Source organism: Prionailurus bengalensis, chromosome A1 (assembly GCF_016509475.1).
Source record: "Prionailurus bengalensis isolate Pbe53 chromosome A1, Fcat_Pben_1.1_paternal_pri, whole genome shotgun sequence".
NCBI classification, from domain to species: domain Eukaryota; kingdom Metazoa; phylum Chordata; class Mammalia; order Carnivora; family Felidae; genus Prionailurus; species Prionailurus bengalensis.
The window spans coordinates 137433652-137453703 of NC_057343.1; positions in this window are offsets into that span (position 1 = coordinate 137433652).

Genomic DNA, 20052 nt, shown 5'->3' on the forward strand with positions numbered 1-20052 from the left:
CTCTTCCTACTAAGCTAGCCAGGTGCCCCTTGCATCAACTTTTTAACATTTGTAATTTCTTGTCCACCACCAACACATGGCCCAGTCATTGTTCTGAATCTGACCAAGTGGATTTGTAACTCTTCCTGGGATGGTGACAGTGAAGTGTCCTTCATCTGGAGCCCAGACTTTATAGGGATTCCCACTTCTTTCCTTTGTTCATATCCTTGATCCTGCCTTGAATATCCTCCCCATTTCTGTCAGTTGAAATTCTACTCATCCTTCAAGGTCCAGGATAACATGCTGATAACATGATCACCTTACTTCTAATTCCTATCTTCTAAATGTTAACAGCACTGACTGCAGTTCAAATTTGATACTTAGGATTTCCTGCCTTGCATTATTAGTTATATTTTCCTGGGTACTGTATATATATTTACTCCTCCCTGTATTGACAATCCCTTAAGCTACAGACCATGTCCCTATATGAGTCAGGAGCTAATTAAGATTCTCTGACCTAATTTTTTTACTCTAATACCAACTAGGCATAATAAATATGTGTTGATGAGTTACATGTTTTATGCATTAGGCTTCAAGCTATAGATTTCAGTGTGAAAGAGATCTAAAACTGTGGGTCACATACAAGGGTGTTCTTTGCTATCATACTTACAATGGCAAAAAATTGAAAAGAACTCAGTGTCCACTAATAAAGTAATGGATAAATAAAATCTCTTATATGTATATGTTGAAACTCAGAATGCAAATAAACTAGATTGACATGTTCATCAAAGATAAATCTAAAACTATAACATTCAATGAAAAGAGCAAAATTTAGAACTGTATTATAACCTACCAAGTACATTTTTAAGACACAGATAAAATAATACATTCTGTTCATGGATTCATGAATAAGAAATGCTACAAAATATCAGTCAAACCCATTCATATTTATATTCATTAGCTGAAAGATGGGAATGGTCAAAGAATCTTCAAACTATTTTCTGTCATTTTTATTAAATGAAGTAAACAAACATGAATGTTTGTTATATTGTTCTTTGTCTTTTTCTGTATTTTTAAAGCTTCTCAAAATGAAGAGAAACAAACAAAAAGATACCATTTGGTCCAGATCCCTGTCTTCTGGATGTCATGCTATTATTCTTTCTTTCTATTGTGTGAATATAAAGATCAAGGAAAAGGGGAGTGCCTGAAGCTGTACTGAGGCTAGGGCTTGGCTTGGGCATTACTGCTGATGACAGTTCACTAAATGCTTTCAATCAGCTAGTATTCTTGGTTATTTTCCTGTAAGAGAAAAGTGAGGTGGGGAGGGGAGAGGGTGAAAGCAGAAGTGGGAGAAAAACCTTTCCTGTTGCCTCACTATAGTGGATTACTATATGTTGTGTTTAAACCTCCTATATAGAGATGTCTCATTCTTTGTACCCCTCTTGAATTGATACTGTTTCCTCTCTGTGTTCTACACACTGTCTGTAATAATAATAATAATAATAATAATAACAAGAGCTAACAATTTTGAAGAGCTTATTATGTGTCAGGTATTATGCTAAGCACTTTATATACATGTTTGTATCAGTATAGATGCTTCTAGCTTTACGTTATCATAAAAATCTATTCCAATGGAGTTAAACTACAAGAAAATGTATTAGATATACTATATGTCTTCAGAGAAGGAAAAAAATCAACAGCCTTCAGGACTGGTTTGTGCAGAGGCTCAACAATATCAGCCAAGTCCCAACATGTCTCCGGTCTTTCTGTCCTACTGTTTGCAGGTGCCATGAGAAGAATGCCATAGAGTCGGGTCTGCGTGCTTCCACATTTGCATCCACCAGGAGAGACCCAAGTTGGCTCAGACCTGCCATTCCTAGCGAGTCACTGTGGAGAAGATGGGTTCTATAAACTGTTTAGAGCCTTAAGGAGCTAGGGTGAGATGGATGCTGGGAAGAGGACACCATGCCCACCACGGAGAGGTTCTCATTATTCCTTACAATGTTTCTGTGAAGTAAATGCTATTACAATCTATGCTTTACAGATGAGAAAACGAGAGGTTTAAGTGGTTTTCCAGGTTACATGGCTGGTAAGCGGCATGCCCTCCACAGCTATATTGCACTGACTTCCAGTACGGGTGGTGCATGATTAACTGTAACTCATCAGTCTCCTGGGATGGGAACTGAGATATCAACCACATGGTCCTCCTACCACTTGAACCCTGAAGTGATGGTTGGCAGGCGGCCATCTCCAGGCATCTGTGCTTCCCTTCCTTCAGCTCCTGACTCCACTCTTCCTTTTCACTACACTAACGCCATCTTTTCTGCTCTGGAGGCTCCTCTCTTTGCAAGCTTGGCTGTGAGTGATAGATGGACTCACCACTTCCCTGGCTTCCTGATGTCTTTGGAAAGTCAGCCCCTAAAGTGGTTTGCTATTATTAAGCGTTTTAAAAACAATTTATAGGAATAAAGAGACTAAGAAGAGTAACAACAAGTTTGGGAAATTTACAAAGCCTCCAGAATCTAACAGTTCTCTTAGTCATTGAACAGGATCTCGTCCCAGCAAGGCCTGAGGGCCTGGACCAGAGGAAGGGTGGAATGCTTCCTGAAGCTTGTGTCTCCCAGTCCTGGGGGCACATTTCAGGGCTCTTCCCCAAGGCTGCCTCCTCAAGGGGACATCCTCAAAGCACACAAAGGATATCTTTGTTATCCTTCAAGGTACCCTCCTTGAAAATACTACCTCCTCTGTGGAAGTCCAGATTTCCTGGATGGGGTCATTGGTTCCCAGTGATGCCATGCACCAACATTCTGGAGCCCCAAGTCAGGCACAGGGGTCAGAGTCAGCCAGTGCTCTTCACAAGCCACATGGGAAAACGAGGATGTGCCTATGAATGTGCAGACAAATCTTCTGCTCAATGGATCTTGCTAAAATGCTGATTCTGTTTCAGTAGGTCTGGGGCAGGGACTCCAGTTTCCTCATTTCTAATAAGTTCCAGAGGATATGGATGCCACCGGTGAAGGGTTCACACTGGAAAGCATGAGCGTGTAGACAGTGCTAATGTTGGCAGTAGATCAGCCTTCCCATTGTGGACACCACTGTGTTGGGGGCTTAGGGCCAAGGAATTGGCATGTCCTCCTGGGAGCGTGATAAGTAAAAAGGCCATCCATTTCTGGCTTGACGTGATGTTTGGTTGTCATAGGCTGCCAGAAATGAGTAATTCCCAATCTTCTCAAAGCCCTGAGAAACCAATCCCAAAGGGTAGAAGCTACAGGAAGACAGATTTCCTTTCAATACGAAGGCTAGCTCTCACAACACAGAGCTTCTTGGACCTGGGTGCAGCCAAGCAGAGTCAAAAAGAGGCTTCTTGAGGGTGTAGGGGAGGGAAGACTGGGGCAGAGGGAATTGTGCTGGCTGCTGTTAAGGTTTCCCTTCAGCCCTGAGATTGTATAAACCATAATTCACGGACAGAAGACAGTGACGAGTCAGAAGTTTCTTCCCTTCTCATCAACTTCCCATTCAGACAGATTTTTCAAAGTGATTTGTGTCTGAGATCCAGCTTATCATTCTGGCCCTGTTTGTTTTGCATTTATATTACTCTCCCCAAATAAAGCCTGCCTCCTTCTCTCCAGGGTCACAATGGGTTAATATCATCAATACAACTGCAGAAGAGAGAGTGCAGTTTTAAAGTGAGAAGAAAAATATTGACAGGTTTGTACCAGAGACATAATTAACTCCATGCTCTGGTGATCTGCCAACCACATACTTCTCTCCTTGTAAACTTCTTGCTCTTCCGCAAGTCTTAAAAATCCTACTTTACCCTATAAAGGCTAAAAAATATACATGATTTGGCTCTGAAAATAACCTAATCTTAGGCAATTTAAATCTGGTGTTGTTGTTAAATGATTACCCAATACAGATGCTGCAGGCAAGAAACCACTCTATACTGACGCCAGTCCCCAAGACATCCATCCTTTCCTGTGACAGTCCAGCTTTCTCAAATGCTTTTTGTCTCAGCAAAGGTCAAATATTAGAAGTCACAGAGCTCAGAAACACAAATGAATATTATCTAAGCTGCAGCAACAGAGGCAGGAGGGGACTCTGTAAGAAAAGCAATGCAAATAGCACACTGCAAGTACAAGCATGAAAGAAATGGCAGAATTTGTAATCAGGAGCAAGTTCTAAAGCCTGTCTGCCCCTTTTGGATGCTTCACAGTATTTTTAATACACCAGTGACAGAAGAGCTTGGTTAGGAGGGACATCTTTCATCTCTGATCCTCTCCCTGACAACGAAAATAGGGTGAGCACATTTGCATAACAGAAGAAAGGGACAGATTGCCAGTCCAGAAGGACCCGCAGGACACCTGTCAGAAATATTAAAAAGCAGGATAATCTCACAAAATGTGAAATGTTTTATGTACCAGTCTGGGATAGTTTATAGAAAGGCTACAATGGGCAATAAAATGTGAGCCATGTTCCATCTACAAACCCTCATTTTGTGAATGACTTCAGGATCCCGGAAAAGCCCTCTCCGCCTGCCCTTTGTCCCTTCTTGACAATACCTTTCAGCTGCAAGCTCCTCTGATGTAGCACAGGGAATTATGCAGTCACTGGAGCTCAGGAGCAACTGTCTCAGCTCCTCGCCACCCCCACCTGAGCCAGACTACCTTCAAAGACTCCCTTCACCTGTCTCCTGGTCCTCACCCACCCCAACAAACCCCACCACCAGTGGGAGCATCCTTTCCTCTCCCAGAGCTCAGGGACATGTGATCCTGTTCTCAAGTCACACTCAGACCATACAAAAACATCTTTCTCAGTGGACAGAACTGCAACAGTGCACTTCAAACAGTACCCCAATTCAGGCCCACTGTGAGTTAGGAAGATATTCATGGCTGCCTGTGTATTACATTGTTTCTTGAACAATGCAATCCAGGTAAACAAACCAATCTGGGAACATGTCTCTATGGGTTGGTTTCACCACAGAAAGATAAAATCTTGTCTCCCCCAAAGACTGTGTGAGCTGAAGGAAAGAGAGCAGGGAGATGGTGGGGCAATGGAATTATTTGGGCATGGGCAAGAGGAAACACATGCTTTAACGTTTCGTTGTGTTGTATTGGCTGGGGTCCATGGCTCTGGCCGCTGAGCAGAAAGATAATGGGTTTGGGATTAAATTTCCTGTGCCCACACTCAGAGAATGGATCATCTGCTACCCCCCCCCCACCAAAGATTTCTTGGGTTATAGAGACAAAGAATTAGAAACTGGCAGGACTTAGGGGGTGAGGGTAGGTGTGTAGGAGACATGACTTTTAGCCCCAAGTAAATAGCAAAATAGATCATTCCCCTGCCCACTTCAGCAGCTCTAGATAGGCAGTCAGGAGGACGAGGTGAAGCCTGAAGAGCCCAAGCCTGTGAGGTGGGAGCTGCCCAGAAGTGAGTGCGTGTGACTCAGGGTGGAATTTTCCTGCCAGACAATGAAAATCGGTTGAGGTTTTTGTTGTTATGGTCACTCATATTGATCTTCTATTGTTAGATCTCTCTCTCTCTCTCTCTCTCTCTCCTTCACTTCCTCTTTCACATACACACACACACACACACACACGTATAATATTTTACACATTACACTAAGTCTCCCAAAATAGAGCTGCCAACCATGACTCTTAACTGAAAGAAGTGAATGGTAACCTTCATTCTGCCATTTCTCTATGGCAGTTCTCTAACTTCAGGGAGCATAAAAATCACCTGTGAAGCTTGACAGAGTTGTGAATCCTCCTCAGAGATCCTGACTCAAAAGGTCTAAAACCATACTTACTAATCACAGTATTCAGCATTACACTCCATATAAAACAGAGAAGACTGTATATGCAAGGTCTCTCTACACAATAAAACGTATTCGGAAACATGCAGCTCCAGCATGCACCCACTGTCAAGAGATGCCCAGATGCCACCTGGTCATCAGGGGTTACTCAAAGGAAGTCATCGGGTCAATATGAAGTGATATTTCACCTTGGAGGTCATCTTATTGTACCTAAGGGATCAGCACTGTGGAGCTTAATTACGTGCTTCTGCAGGTGGTGGTGGGGAGTCTCAGGCTTGTCTGGAGCAGCGTCCTCTCAAGGCAACTGCAAGTGAGGGTCTGGTTACTGGCTGCTGAGTATGGATGGGCCAACCTCAGGGTGTCTACATGAGGAAATGGCTCATTTTTGTCAAAGAAAGCAGTCCGTGGGGCTCTACACAACAAATACTTTGGAAATTTGTGGCCCTTTTTAACTCTTAGGTATTTCAAATTGGTTTTCCATTCTCAGAAGAATGAGCCCAGAGGGAACTTTTGATTCAAATGTAATCATTGGTCTCTTGAATATTTTCTAGAACAGTGCTGTCCAATTGAAATATAAAATCTGATGTGAAGCTACGTATGTAATTCAAAATTTCACATTGGCCATGTTAAGTAAAAAAAAATCATTTTAATATATTTTATTTAACCCATTATATCTAAAATATCATTTCAACATGTAATCAATATTTAAAATAATTACTCAGGTAATACTTTACTTTTTTTGGTACTACATCTTCAAAATATTGGTATATTTTACATTTAAGACACATTCCAATTCAGACTAGTCATATTAAGTGTTCAGTAACCACAGGTGGCTGGTGGCTATGGCACTGAACAGCAGTGATGCAGGGGACAGAGAGTAGGCTGAGATCATATCTTCTCAGCACCAATGAGAAGCAGGTGTGGAAGAAGAAAAATAAAGATGTGTTGATACAGGCCCATACCCAATCCATGAGGAAATTCTATTGGCTCTTCCTTCAAAATATAACCAGAGACCTATTTCTTCTTAGCACTTCTGCTGCTACCATCCAAGCCACCACTGTCTCTCCTGGATCACTTTTTACTGCTCTCCCTGTTTCCATCCTTGCCCCCTATAGTATATCCCCCAAATGGGAGCCAGATTAGTCCTATTAAAGCATTAAGTCAGATTATGTAACTGCTCTCCTCAAACTCTTCATAGCCTGTTCATTTCACTTAGAGTAGAAGCCAAAGTTCTTACAATGAATCACCAGACCCTACATGGTCTGCCTCTCCCTCCCCCAGTTACTGCTTCTTCTATTTACTCTCTGTTTTCTCTGTTCCATCCCCACGGGCCTCTTTGCTGTCCATCAAAGGGCCCCTTATCCCCCCATCTTCGGAGCATACTGCTTGTTCTTTCTGCTGGAAAGTGTCTCCCCCAGGTACAAGACATCGGCAAGGCTCTCTCCTTCACCTCCAAGTTTTTGATGAAATAACACCTTCTCTTTGAGATGTGCCCTATGTAATATTGCAAACTGCCTCCCTTCCTCAGTCTTGCTCCACATGGTGAGTCTTGTTTACCCTGTTCCACTATACAATATACAAGTGTGTTTATCATTTATTATCTGCCACTGCACCCCCATATACACTGCATACAGGCAGGAATCTTCATCTGTTTTGCTTACTGTTGTATCTGGAATGCCCAGAATACTGCCTGGTACACAGGTGTTCCGTAAGTATTTGATGAACAAATGAATGAATGACTCAAGGTGGGGGCATCCTGTACTTCCTTCCCTGTAGCTCAGCCCTGTGTCAATGAAGAGGACTCTGTTCCACCCTCCCCAGCAATCTTCCTTATCTCACCAAATTGCAAACGTGTGAGAAAGAATATCCAGGATTAATCGTTCTCATTAAACAAATTCTTCCTCTGAAGCAATGATTCTTTACTGGTTTTTTATTTCTGTCTTTTAATTGCAGACTCCCTTGAGAAATTGATGGCAGCTATGAACGTTCTCTCCCTAATATCCATGAACACACGATTTGGAGTTCATAGGCCTCCGATGCCCATCAGTTAGAGGCCAGGGATCTCACTTGAGAATTCCTGCACCAGAGGTTCACCCACATGCGGTTTTCCTATATTTCTTTGAAATCAAATCTTCCTGCTCTTCCAAAAATAGCAACCATGTCCAGGAAGAAATTACAGAGCTCAATAGCCAAACTTCAATGGTGATACAGTTCATCTTCTCATGTCCAGACAACACTGAACTGTCTATTCATCCTAGGAAAACTCCACTTCCTGCGGTAGGCAGGTCAATATCTCACATAACAAAACTTCTTTCTAAAACCTCAGCTGAATCGGTACTGTTTTAAGATTAACCTGCCCTCTTGGTCAGACCTCCTGGGAAAACAAAAAAAAACCCAATGCTTGTTTTAAAAAATGTATTAAGAGAAGAGAAGAGGAGAAGAGAGGACAGGAGAGGAGAGGAGAGGAGAGGAGAGGAGAGGAGAGGAGAGAAGAGAAGAGAAGAGAAGAGAAGAGAAGAGAAGAGAAGAGAAGAGAAGAGAAGAGAAGAGGAGAAGCCATAAGAGACTCAGCTATAGAGAACACACTCAGAGTTGCTGGAGGGGAGGTGGGTAGGAGGATGGGCTCAATGGGTGATGAGCATTAAGGAGGACACTTGGGACGAGCACTGGGTGTTATATGGAAGTGATGAGTCACTAAATTATACTCCTGAAACCAATATTACTCTGTATGTTAACTAATTAGAATTAAAAAAAAAACTGAAAAAGAAAAAAATGTATCAGGATGCTACTGTTCCCACTCCCGACTCCCTTTAGGCAAAATAAACAGATCCTTTGGCCTCTTATCCAAGCCAGTACTTACTGAAAATGCTTTTGCTCGGGAAGGCCAGAGCCCAAGTCAGAGCCAGCTCAGGGATGTCCAAAGACCCAGAGAAGTAAAGGCTGAAGGAAAAAGGGAGACCCTCGGCTCCCCTCAGACCTTCAGGGGAGAGAGTCACACTTTCCAGGCAACCCTTCTCCTTTGCCTAAAAATGTAGCATGTGATGACTGAGAAAGACAAAAAGCAGAGGTTCTTTATACTCTCTTCCCAAAAGTGGCTGCCAGATTCACAGGACTGGTTCCAATCTTATTTGGGGGACAATTAATGTGTTTTTACCTCAGTGAATCAGATAGTAATCTTCAAACAGGCCTTTGGTCGATGGAATGAGATAAAAGGTAAGTTTGCATTATTCTGAATTTCAGCTTTTCATGGACAATAGCCTGAAAGCTTTAAAAATGCTTTACAAAATAAATTTACAGACCTCCTTTTCTGAAGCATGACTCAGAGAATAGTAAAACTCTCTGAGCCAGAACTGAAAATGCCTCAGAATTCTTGAAATCAAATCAAAGTATAACAATCTGTGTCTTCCCAAAGCACATTCTATTCATTGGGCAATAAAAAGCAAGCTTGAATAAAACACAAAGTTTATATCAGAACCTGATCAGAAGGTCTGGAATGAAATCGTTCCATCAATATTTTTTTGTGGGGATTACAGTTTATTTACAAGAAGTTGCCAAGAGGCCTTGATAGATTGTGAGATTTCCTAAGGGACCAGAACTGCGCAATCAATGATACTGAGGAAAAACACTGTAAATTCTCTAAAGAACTTGGTCAGTGAATGGAAAGATGATTGTTCATATCTTTCTTTTGCCACCTGAAGCTAACTGGAGGTTCATGGGAGGGTGGGGTTTCAGAAAACTTCAGATATTATTAGCCAGCTGCACAGTCGCTCATGCTGGGCCACAGTATATGCACATACTACCTTCACAAACACCTCAAGGAGAGGTTTCTTGACGCTAATTCATTCCTTCAATTAACAATACACTACGGATGGGACATTGACTACTCTCAAAGACCCCATTCTACTAAAAGGGCAGCTGTGGTTGAATATGGTTCATAATTTTCTGGACCCAAAACTGTTGAGGAATGATGTTACTTAAAGCATAAAGAAGCCAAATAATCTTTTCAAGAGGTTTAATGGTTCAGCCAAGCAAAAAATTGTCAAATACTCTAGCCTCCCTTGTTATCTGACTTTAATTTCTCATGGCAAGAAGGTATGGAGCAATTATAATTGGCTACAGTTTGGTGTAATGATAATTTTTTTGTTTTTGTATTGTTCATACTAATTGCTTTTATTCTACAATGGGATGAAGGAAAAACTATGAAAGACTTAAGAAAATATTATAGCGTAATAATTTATAAAGATTTTTAGATGGGGATTTTCTGACTCCTGTGGCACAAGGATTAATAATTTCAGTATTCCTTTAAATTACTTTCTAAGACCTCTAATGAACCGCAACTACCAAAAAAAGTATGGCACATTCTGAGATCTCTGAATTTTGGACTGAATGATGAAAGTCAACTCAGACTGACGCAGAAAAATCTGCAAATATATGTGACATTCAAAAGTCACTTTTAATGCACTCGTTCATACAGGGATGAAGCTGTGTGGAGAGATTCAAATCACTATATGGATCATATCATTAAAAAGTCACTGGGGGAGGGCTTTTAAGAGACACACAGACTGTACATGTCCTTGTACAGGTGCTACACTTGGCCTCTAGCGAATGCTCAGAATCCAGACTGGAGATTTTCTGGACAAAAAAACTTTTTCTGTACCCTCTTAGGTTCAGTGTTTAGAGGTCTGTGAATTAAACTAACAAAAGGCAGGTTAAAAAAAAAGGCGTACAGTTTTCATAGTCTTTTATGTGCATGGGGAGGTCACAGAGAAGTGGCCAGACTTGTCCATTTTAACAAAAGAAAGGGGAGTCAGGCTTCAAGGGACAGCAGTTTGTGAGGAAGTGAGTAGGAAAGATTTGGGGGGATTAATGGAAGATAAGGGCTATTTTAGTAACATTTGTTAATGCAAACTTGTTTCAGTGTTGACTCTTTGTCTCCAGTGATGAGTGCTCTCTTCTTCTTGGTATGGCAGTGGGAGTGGATGAGGCAACACCTACACAAAGGGAAATTTATGCCCTGCTTTCAGGCAGATAAGAAGGTAGAGACTCTTCCTGCACCTGTTGATTCTTAATTGCTTTCAACTAGAAATAACCCTTATGTCAAAGTGGCATATTTGTTGGTGGCATACCCATATTTCCTTCAAAATCATCCTCCAGGCTGCAATAGGGGAAGGCCAAATCCTTCGTGTAAACTATCTTTTGCTTATGGGTGGAGGGCTAAAAAATTTTTTTCCACAAACAGGGAGCAAGATTAGGTAGAAAAATTAGAATTTATTCTCTCCCTTGGCAGTACTCATAAAAGTCTCTACTTCCAGAGACACTGGAAAAGAGAAACTGCTAATAACCAACCTCGTTCCTTGAATGAGCTAACTGAGGAAATAAGGGCTTTGGGGGCACCACCACCTTTTTTTTCTTTTTTTAAGTTTACTTCTCTATTTCGAGAGAAGAGAGAGTGCATGAGCATGAGTGGGGAAAGGGGCAGAGAGATCGAATCCCAAGCAGGCTCCACACTCGACTCAGAGCCCAACCCTGGGCTGGATCACACGAATTTGAGATCATGACCTGAGCTAAAATCAAGAGTTGGACATTTAGCTGGCTGAGCCACGCCACCTCACACCACACCCTTCTTGATGGGAGGGACTAGGCTCTGGAGAATTGCTGGGAAACTCACCTCCAAGAATATTCCCACTGACTACTGGAGATGGAAATCTGTAGAAAGCTAGGAAATCCGCCTCCTAGAATATACCCACTGACTACTGGACCTGGGATGAGATCAGGCTTGGGGCTTGTGTGCAGGCTTTTCCTCAACTTTTCGAGCCCTATTAATGTGTATAACCTCCTCCTTTTACACGTAGATAGGAAACCAGAAGAATGATCTTTGAGGCTATAGGTGAAGGGATTGTTTGGTTTAGAGAACTTTAAGGATCTTAAGAAAAAAGGTCAGTAATTATGCTCATTCTGAGGAACTTTAATGCTTTTTGTGTATGCATACATGTACCTGCCAAGGCTAGAGATAAAAAAAAAAAAATCAGTCTTTCCTTTAGCTATTAGAGTCCAATTTCCTGAAGCATCAAGACATGAAGTTTACCTATTGGACATCATGAACTAGGTCTTCATTAGAATAAATGGAAATCTTACTTTGTAGGAAATACAAGGTGTGATTATATGCTGTATATTCTGAGATCTGAATACAAGGGGAATTTTTACACCATTTTAATAGAAATATTGCTCAGTTTTAAACCTATTTCAGGCTTAAATGAACGATTTTTCTTTCCCTTCTAAAGTAGAATTGAATCTTCTACTTCCAACCATCAGTGTTGGGATAATCCAAGCTATTTAGTTAGCTCAATGTCTGTTAGAGAAGATGTGGCTGGTTTTATGTACTGGCTGTCCCTATCTGGAATCTGATTTTTTGCATCTAAAAATATTATGTCTCCATGTCCTGAAAACTGACCTTTATACTATGCCTCATGAGACTGGGGTCAAGGGAGTTGGTTGGGGATTGTAGGACAGAATGAAAGGAAGTTGATTAGAACATTCTGAGAGTTGAGATGTGGCCTGAAATATGATATTTTAAAATAGGTATGTTGGTGGATTCTGCAAAGACTTGTGGAGAATAGCAAGTAGTGTGGTACTGGATGCTGTTGCCAAAGAACGGGCGGGGGCAGACATGAAGGAAAACAGGTTCAAATAGTGGCTCTCAGATGGAAGAATCTGGACCTTCCTGACACTTTTTTAGTCTGTTGGAGAGAAGAGATAGGATGAGATTTGAGACAAACCCTTAAGAAGATTGTCCTACATGAATGTTCATAGCACTATTATTCACAACAGGCAAAAAAGTAGAAACAGACTAAATGTCCATCAACCAATGAACAGACAAACAAATGCGGTGTACCCACACAATGGAATATTATTTGGCAATAAAAAGGAATGAAGTACTGGCACATGATACAACATGGGTGAACTTCAAAAATTTTATGAAAGAAGTCAGAGCAAAAAAACACAGACTGTATGACTGCATTTATATGTCAAGAAGAGGCAAACTCACAGAGACAGAAAGGAGATTGGAAGTTGCCTAGGGCTGGGGTGAGAATGGGGAGTGAAAGTAAAATGGACACAAGATTTCTTTTGAGCGTGAAGGAAATGACATGAAATTCGACTACGGTGATGGGTGCAAACTCTGCAACCTTACTGAAAATCATTGAAGATTTAATTTGTGGGATTTTATAGAATGAAACTTAATACAGTTATTTAAAAAATTACTATCTGACTATAGTCTCCCTTCTTATTCTTATTCTTGTTCTTCTTAAGTGTTCAAGGATTCTAGGTATGAGCTTAGGTTCATTATGACGTTAAATAATTCCCTGACTTTCCCTTAAGGGAGAGGTTTCACTGTTTATCTTTTCAGGAAACCAGAGCTGAGCTCAGATACTGGTAACATAGAAGAAAAGCTGGCCTCCTAGCGTCTCAGGTGGGCCAGATGTCAGGAAGAGGAATCACCTTCTCCATCACTACGCTGTCCTCACAAGAGTGCTACCTCTTCTTCTCTCATTGCAAGCTTAATACTGTTCCTCTCAGCCCAGAGGGGCACTGGTAGGATGACGGGTGTTGGGGATTTCTAGGTTTCAAGGATGAAGAACACCTAGCAGTGAAGCAGAAACAAGAGTGCCTTCTAGTAGGAGAGGAAGTATGCAGAGTGTCAGAAAATAACATTGTAATCATGCAGGCCTGGTATTAATGGAAAAGATGGAGAATAACTCAGAATGGAGGAGAATTTTCACATTCCCTCAGCTGAGATCATTTCTTCAAGGCAAGTGGTTTTGAATTGCTATGAATAGCCTCCTATTTGCATGGCTTTCTTATTTCTTTTAATTACCCCCCAATAAATTGCTTTAAAACAACATTATTATCTCCAGCAGACCCCTTCTCCTAGGAACCAGTCCAAGCATATCTAATATTTGGTTTTTTTGCTTCTTCACAGCACAGCACTGAGCCTCATGATACTGTTATCAATCTGTGGCTGTCAAGAGCTGAGGCAGAGCTGGACAAACTGGAATTAGACATCTCCTGAATCTTCTGTTACAGATCACAGTGTGGAAGGGGGCAGGACTGTGAACAGATTTTCAGTTGTGTAGCTCACAAAATCTTGGTGAAATCTTTGTGGTCTGATTTGGGTCAGAACAAAGATATGGGCTGGTTTCCATGTCTCCTAAATTTTCAAGCCAACAATGTCAGTACTCCCTCAAGTTAGCCCAGGAATCCTGAGAACCACATTACTGAAGGAGGAAGACTAAAAAATAATTTATGTACTCCTTCCACTCATTGAGCCTATTTCCATCCTTCGGGGCCCAGACAGAAGAAGTAAAAGCCCTCTGCAACATGACAGCCTTTTATAGGGTTACACCTTCAAACACATTTTTCCTAAGATTCCAGTAGTCCACACTAAACATCCCCAGCACATCAGCCATTCCTCAGAAGACGTGAATTTTCATTCTCAGCTGGACAAATTTTGTTTTTGTCTCCCATACGGTATGCTGCCCATTTTAAGGTATGAGCTAACAAAGACGTACATGGTGTGAATATCACCCTTCTCATTAGTGACAGTGACCATTGTTCTTGGAAAATATACGCAGTGCTGAGAAACAACTTTGTAAGGGCTGCGAGAAGAGCTATTATCTGTGGTGTTTACTATCAGTAGACTCTATGAAGTGCTTTATAAACATTAGGCCATTAAGTGGGGTGGGGGAAATAAAAGGGGATTTCTGTTCACCTAATGAGGTTCCCTCTAGGGATGAGAAGTTTGGCTAAAATCATCATTTGGGTCCTCCCATTCCAGATACTACCCTGAAGGGTCTTTTTCTTTAAAAAAAATTTTTTTTTTCAACGTTTATTTATTTTTGGGACAGAGAGAGACAGAGCATGAACGGGGGAGGGTCAGAGAGAGGGAGACACAGAATCGGAAACAGGCTCCAGGCTCTGAGCCATCAGCCCAGAGCCTGACGCTGGGCTTGAACTCACAGACCGCGAGATCATGACCTGGCTGAAGTCTGACGCTTAACCGACTGCGCCACCCAGGCACCCCTGTTTTAAAAGCTTACAAAGGTGAAACGATGATTAATTGAAATTACTAACCCTATATTATAAAAAAGAAGTGAATGTAGTTTTGCTTAAGAGTTTACAAAGCATAATTATGTCTAATAGCAAGTAACGAGTAATTCAGCTGTGATGTTAACTTCACGTCCCTTTTCACTGGGGAATGGCTAGACGCCCTCCTCACTGGCCAGAAAGGAGGCAGCCTGTGTCCTTGTGCTTTCTTCATCCTCAGTCTGCATCTCCCACCCATTCTCTTCCAGACAGCTCTGGGGCTGGATCATGGCGGCTTTAATTAAACAATTATTGAGAACTCACAAGCATTCTTTTCGGTTGCTTCAAGTTTACTACTTAACTGCAACCTTCTGGAATTGTATTTCAGAGCATGTCTGGATTCCTTTAATGAACACTCCTTTAATGAAAACCGCTGCCTACAGTAATCAGCAGGCTCACCCAGGCTCCCAGCTGTAGCCACGGGGATGGAATGAAGTGGAAAGAGAGGGGCTTGCTAGGTCAGTCTTCCAATTTGGGCAAATTCAGATGTTTGTGGGTAATCCTTGGAGGAAAAATCAATACCGACAGATTTTCTTCTACAGTGTATTTCAGACTGAATACACATGAAAAACAACAAGCATATTATAGAGTTATTTCTACCAACCTTTTGTAAGTGGCCGGTCATATCTAAGAATATTAAGAAATCACCAAAGCAAGAGCATGTGACTTTTAATCTTGACAGTACTGACCAAGCAAATATTGCATTGACATGAGTCATTGGGATACCTGGTCTTACAAATTTAACATGTTCATTTGTGATATGTAGTAGTTAGGAAAACTTTTAATACCAAAAAATAGGAAATTCGGTTAGTACTGGCTTATCCAATTAAAAAATTGTTTTTCTTACCTCATGAGTAGTCAGGAGGTAGGCAATGGCAGGCTTGGTTCAGCTTTCAAGGAATCAGGCCTTTCTAGCTTTCTTCTCCATTGTTTTCAGCATGTTGCCTCAAGGTCACAAGATGGAGGTTGCCTTTCCAGGCAGTATGTTCACCTAAGAAGTAGATGTGAGACAAGGCATGGCTCCAGTAAGCTTTTCTTCTTGTGTCTGTTATATTATCTGAAAATAAAATCTTTCTTAAAACCCCCTTAACACAGACTTCACCCATCTCATTGATGAAGACTGGATCCATGGCCCCTACTAGCTGCAAGGGAGAGAGGCAAAGTGGGTATCTGACAAAAGGGAAGGATTATTATAACTGGTTTAAGGGAATCAAGATCCATAGAGTGAAGCTAGACATATGGTCTCCCCCAAGCAAAATGATTCAGGGATGGAGACTACTGAGAGAATATCAGTGATGGACCACAACAATCTCTTGTATACTGAACATATATACCACAAAAATCACTTACCATGGATCAGATTCTGAGAAAAGAAAGGAAAAAGGAAAGGAAAGGGAGAAAAGATAAATAACTGTGGACTTGGATTTCTTAAAAAAAAAAGGGGGGGGGAGACTGAAATATACCATATGAAGTAATTAATGGTTTTTAGAGAAAACTACATTAAGAATGTTAAAAAGCAGGAGTGCCTGGTGGTTCAGTTTGTTAACTGTCTGGTTCAAGTCCCGGATTGGGCTCTGTGCTAACAGTGTGGAGTCTGCTTGGGATTCATTCTCTCTGTCTCTCTCTGTCTCTCTCTCTCTGTCTCTCTCTCTCTCTCCCCTCCATCCCTCTCTCAAAATAAATAAATAAACTTGTTAGTTTATTTGAGTGTTAAAAAGCAAAATTTCAACTGAGTACATTTAAAGATCAATTTGGCTTTATTCAACAATTTATGAATTGGGCAGCATCCCATCTAGCAAATATCAGTAAATCCTGAGCTGTAGGAAAGGAAGGGTTTTTAAAGGCAGAAAATGGAGAAAGGAAATTAGCAAAAAACACAATGTTTCATTATTTTTTTATGGCTGAGTAACAGTCCATTATATATATATATACACCACATCCTTTTTATCCATTCGCCTATCAATGGACACTTGGGTTGCTTCCATATTTTGGCTACTGTAAATAATACTGCAGTAAACATCGGGGTGTGTATATGCTTTCAAATTAGTGTTTTGATTTTCTTTGGGTACAAACACAGCAGTACAATTCCTGGATCGTATAAGATCTTGCCATTTGTGACAGCATAGAAGGACCTAGAGGGTATTATGCTAAGTGAAGTCAGTCAGAGACAGAAAGGCAAATACCATATGATTTCACTTATATGTAGACTCTAAAAAACAAAAGAAACAAAAAAACAGAAACAGATTCATAGTATAAAAAATAATTGCCAGAGGGGATGGGGGCAGGAGGATGGGTGAAATAGGTGAAGGGGATTAAGAGGTATAAACTTCCAGTTATAATGTAAGTAAGTCACAGAAATGAAATGTACAACATGGGGAATATGGTCAATAATATTGTGATAGCGTTCTATGGTGGACAGATGGGGACTACACTTATGATGAGCAGTGAGTAATATATAGAAATGTCAAATCACGACATTGTACACCTGAAACTAATATAACATTGTATGTCAACTATGCTTCAATAATAAAAATAAAAAATAAATTAAATATAAGTGAATGCATTGTTTCAGGCAAGATTACCCTCATAAAGGGAATAGAAAGGGTGTATCAGGTAGACTGATTACTTCACTAATGCTGACCAGGTAATTCCAGGGTGACTGGTTAATGGTTATATTCCTGAAAGAGGTTGAAACTGCAGTTAGTTTAGGTATCAAGTCTTGGTTTCTGACAAGGGACTTACTACAAGGGACCCCATTTTGGGCCTGCTGTTTCCTTTTTAACAAGAATATCAGACTATCACTAAATATGGAGGTGCTGCTTGTCATTACTTCTCTGGAATGTAGCTTTGAAAGCAGAATTTATCCTATTGTGCTAAAAGCAAACAAACAAAAAAGATAGACTTGATGCTTTACCTGATGGAAATATATGACAATGTTTTCTATACTATGGAAATATTCGATTAAAACACACTTGCCATGTCTAAAAAGTGGGTGGTTTTCACATCATTTATAAGAAGAAAAATGTTACTTGCAAGAGGCAGTATTCTCTAGTAACATCAAGAGTAAGCTCTGGAGCTAGGCAAACCTGGATTCAAAGTATGACTTACTGCTTGTTAGCTTTGGTCAAGACTCACTGTCTTCCTTGTGAAATGGGGAGAATAGCACGAGACCATTGACTGCTAGCGACGAGTCTTAAAGGAACCAGGGTATATTAAATCTTAGCATAGCTCCAGGCACATAAGTAACCCCTCAACATTACCTAGCTCAATACTTTTCTTATTTTTGTTCTAAATAAAATAAAAACATTTGGACCTAATTTAATTGTTAATTATAATAATTCATTTATGAGATCTTGTTTGTTGTTGCCAATCCAGTTTGTTGTTGCTAATCATATCCTGTGACCTCTCCCTGTTGGCATTCTGCCAAAAAACTATAATGAAAAAAAATACTTTGTGCTGTGTTTTGATAAGAACTCTCTACTTAGATGGTGACTTAAGAAGTCTATAGTTGTGCATCAGACCACACCTAATGGAGTCACTGGTAGGTGGCCCTTGCCGATGCCCCTAGACCACTGTGTCCCTGGCTGCAGCACCTCCAGTGTGCTGTGAACCCTCTGTACTAGAGACTCCAGATACAGCAGATTTGGACTGTCATAGATGAGTGCTGAGTCATGGTGGCTATTCTTTCTCAGACCCTCCAAGTTTCTTCCAAGAAATCTCTTGGCTTGCGCGTCCTCATTTCTGTTGTTGAACAGTTCATTTTTTGGACCCAAGTATAAAATGAGACTATACTATTATCCAGCCCACATCATTCCATTTTGCCTTCAAGAAAATCCTAAGACCCTTTGTTAAATACTTAGTTAAATGCACGCATAGCATATTTGCCTGGACTAGCGATGTGGCAAAGGCATTGAGGTTACTTACGTTGGAAGACTTGCTTGTATTATTGTCTCTCTCCCTTATTAGAGCCAATAAGATAGAAACCATGTTTATTTTGATAACGCTGGAGACAAAATAAGTAATTTTTGAGTAACTTACCGATTGATAAACTGAATATTTGAGTGATCGCTAATTGTTTATATGCTCCCATGACTATCCTTTCATAATTGTTTTCTAGAAAACTGCCCATGATCGATGTGAAAGCTACCATTACAGTGTGGAGCCCAACTCTGACTTCTACAGCCTGACTCTAACTCGCTATTATCATGCTTCAAAGAAGATCCAGACATTTGTAGCATATTTGACCACAGCCAGGACTAATGCAGGACACCTTTCTCTCTACAAGGCAATCTAAGCAAAGCTAAAACCAAGTACAAATAAAGTTACCTTGGAACTAACCGGGGCTGAGCAGTCCATCTATATAAGCTCATCTAAGAACAATGGGTTGTTTTAGTTTTTTTAATTCCAGGCTCTAGTATCTCTGATATGGCTGAGGTGGTATCAGATAAAAGTTGTACTTGTTCCTCTGGGGAAAGTGTTTTCAAAATAAACCCTTTACTAAACATGAAGCAAGGAGAGGGTAGATTCTGCGAACAAATGCCACTTGACTGAATGTTGTTCTGTGTGTGGCTTATTCAGTCATCTAGACACCCTCTTTACCCGAAGGACTTCATCACAGAACTGACTTTACATTAGTGATCAGACAACACTAGGGTAGCAATGCATTGCAATTGGCATTTCCATTCCACTCAGAGTATCAGGAAACATGGTTATAAACAAAAAATAAAAATTGCAGATGTCTAATATGAGTGTGGAGAAGAGAGGGGAATCTGTGCTTCTGAGAGGCATCACATGTGACCCAGGATTACTGCTGAAATGTCCAAAGGAGACTGCTTCCCAGAAACAACTAAGGCTATTGCCTAGGACAGAGGCTGCAGCAATAGAAATGGAGGCTTGGTGCAGGAAAGACTTCCTCAATGTCAACAGTGGTATACTCTGCAGCCATGAAAATGTACCACCCAGCTCTCCTCCTATGGGAGACTGACCTGGCTGCCGCCCCTCCAGACCCACTTCTACACTCATGCCAAGGCTGTGCTTACCCCTACCTGCTCCCAGCCACCATGGCGAGGGTACTAAGGCAGGAACACTCTGACAGACAGGACTTGTCGCAGGGTAACTCT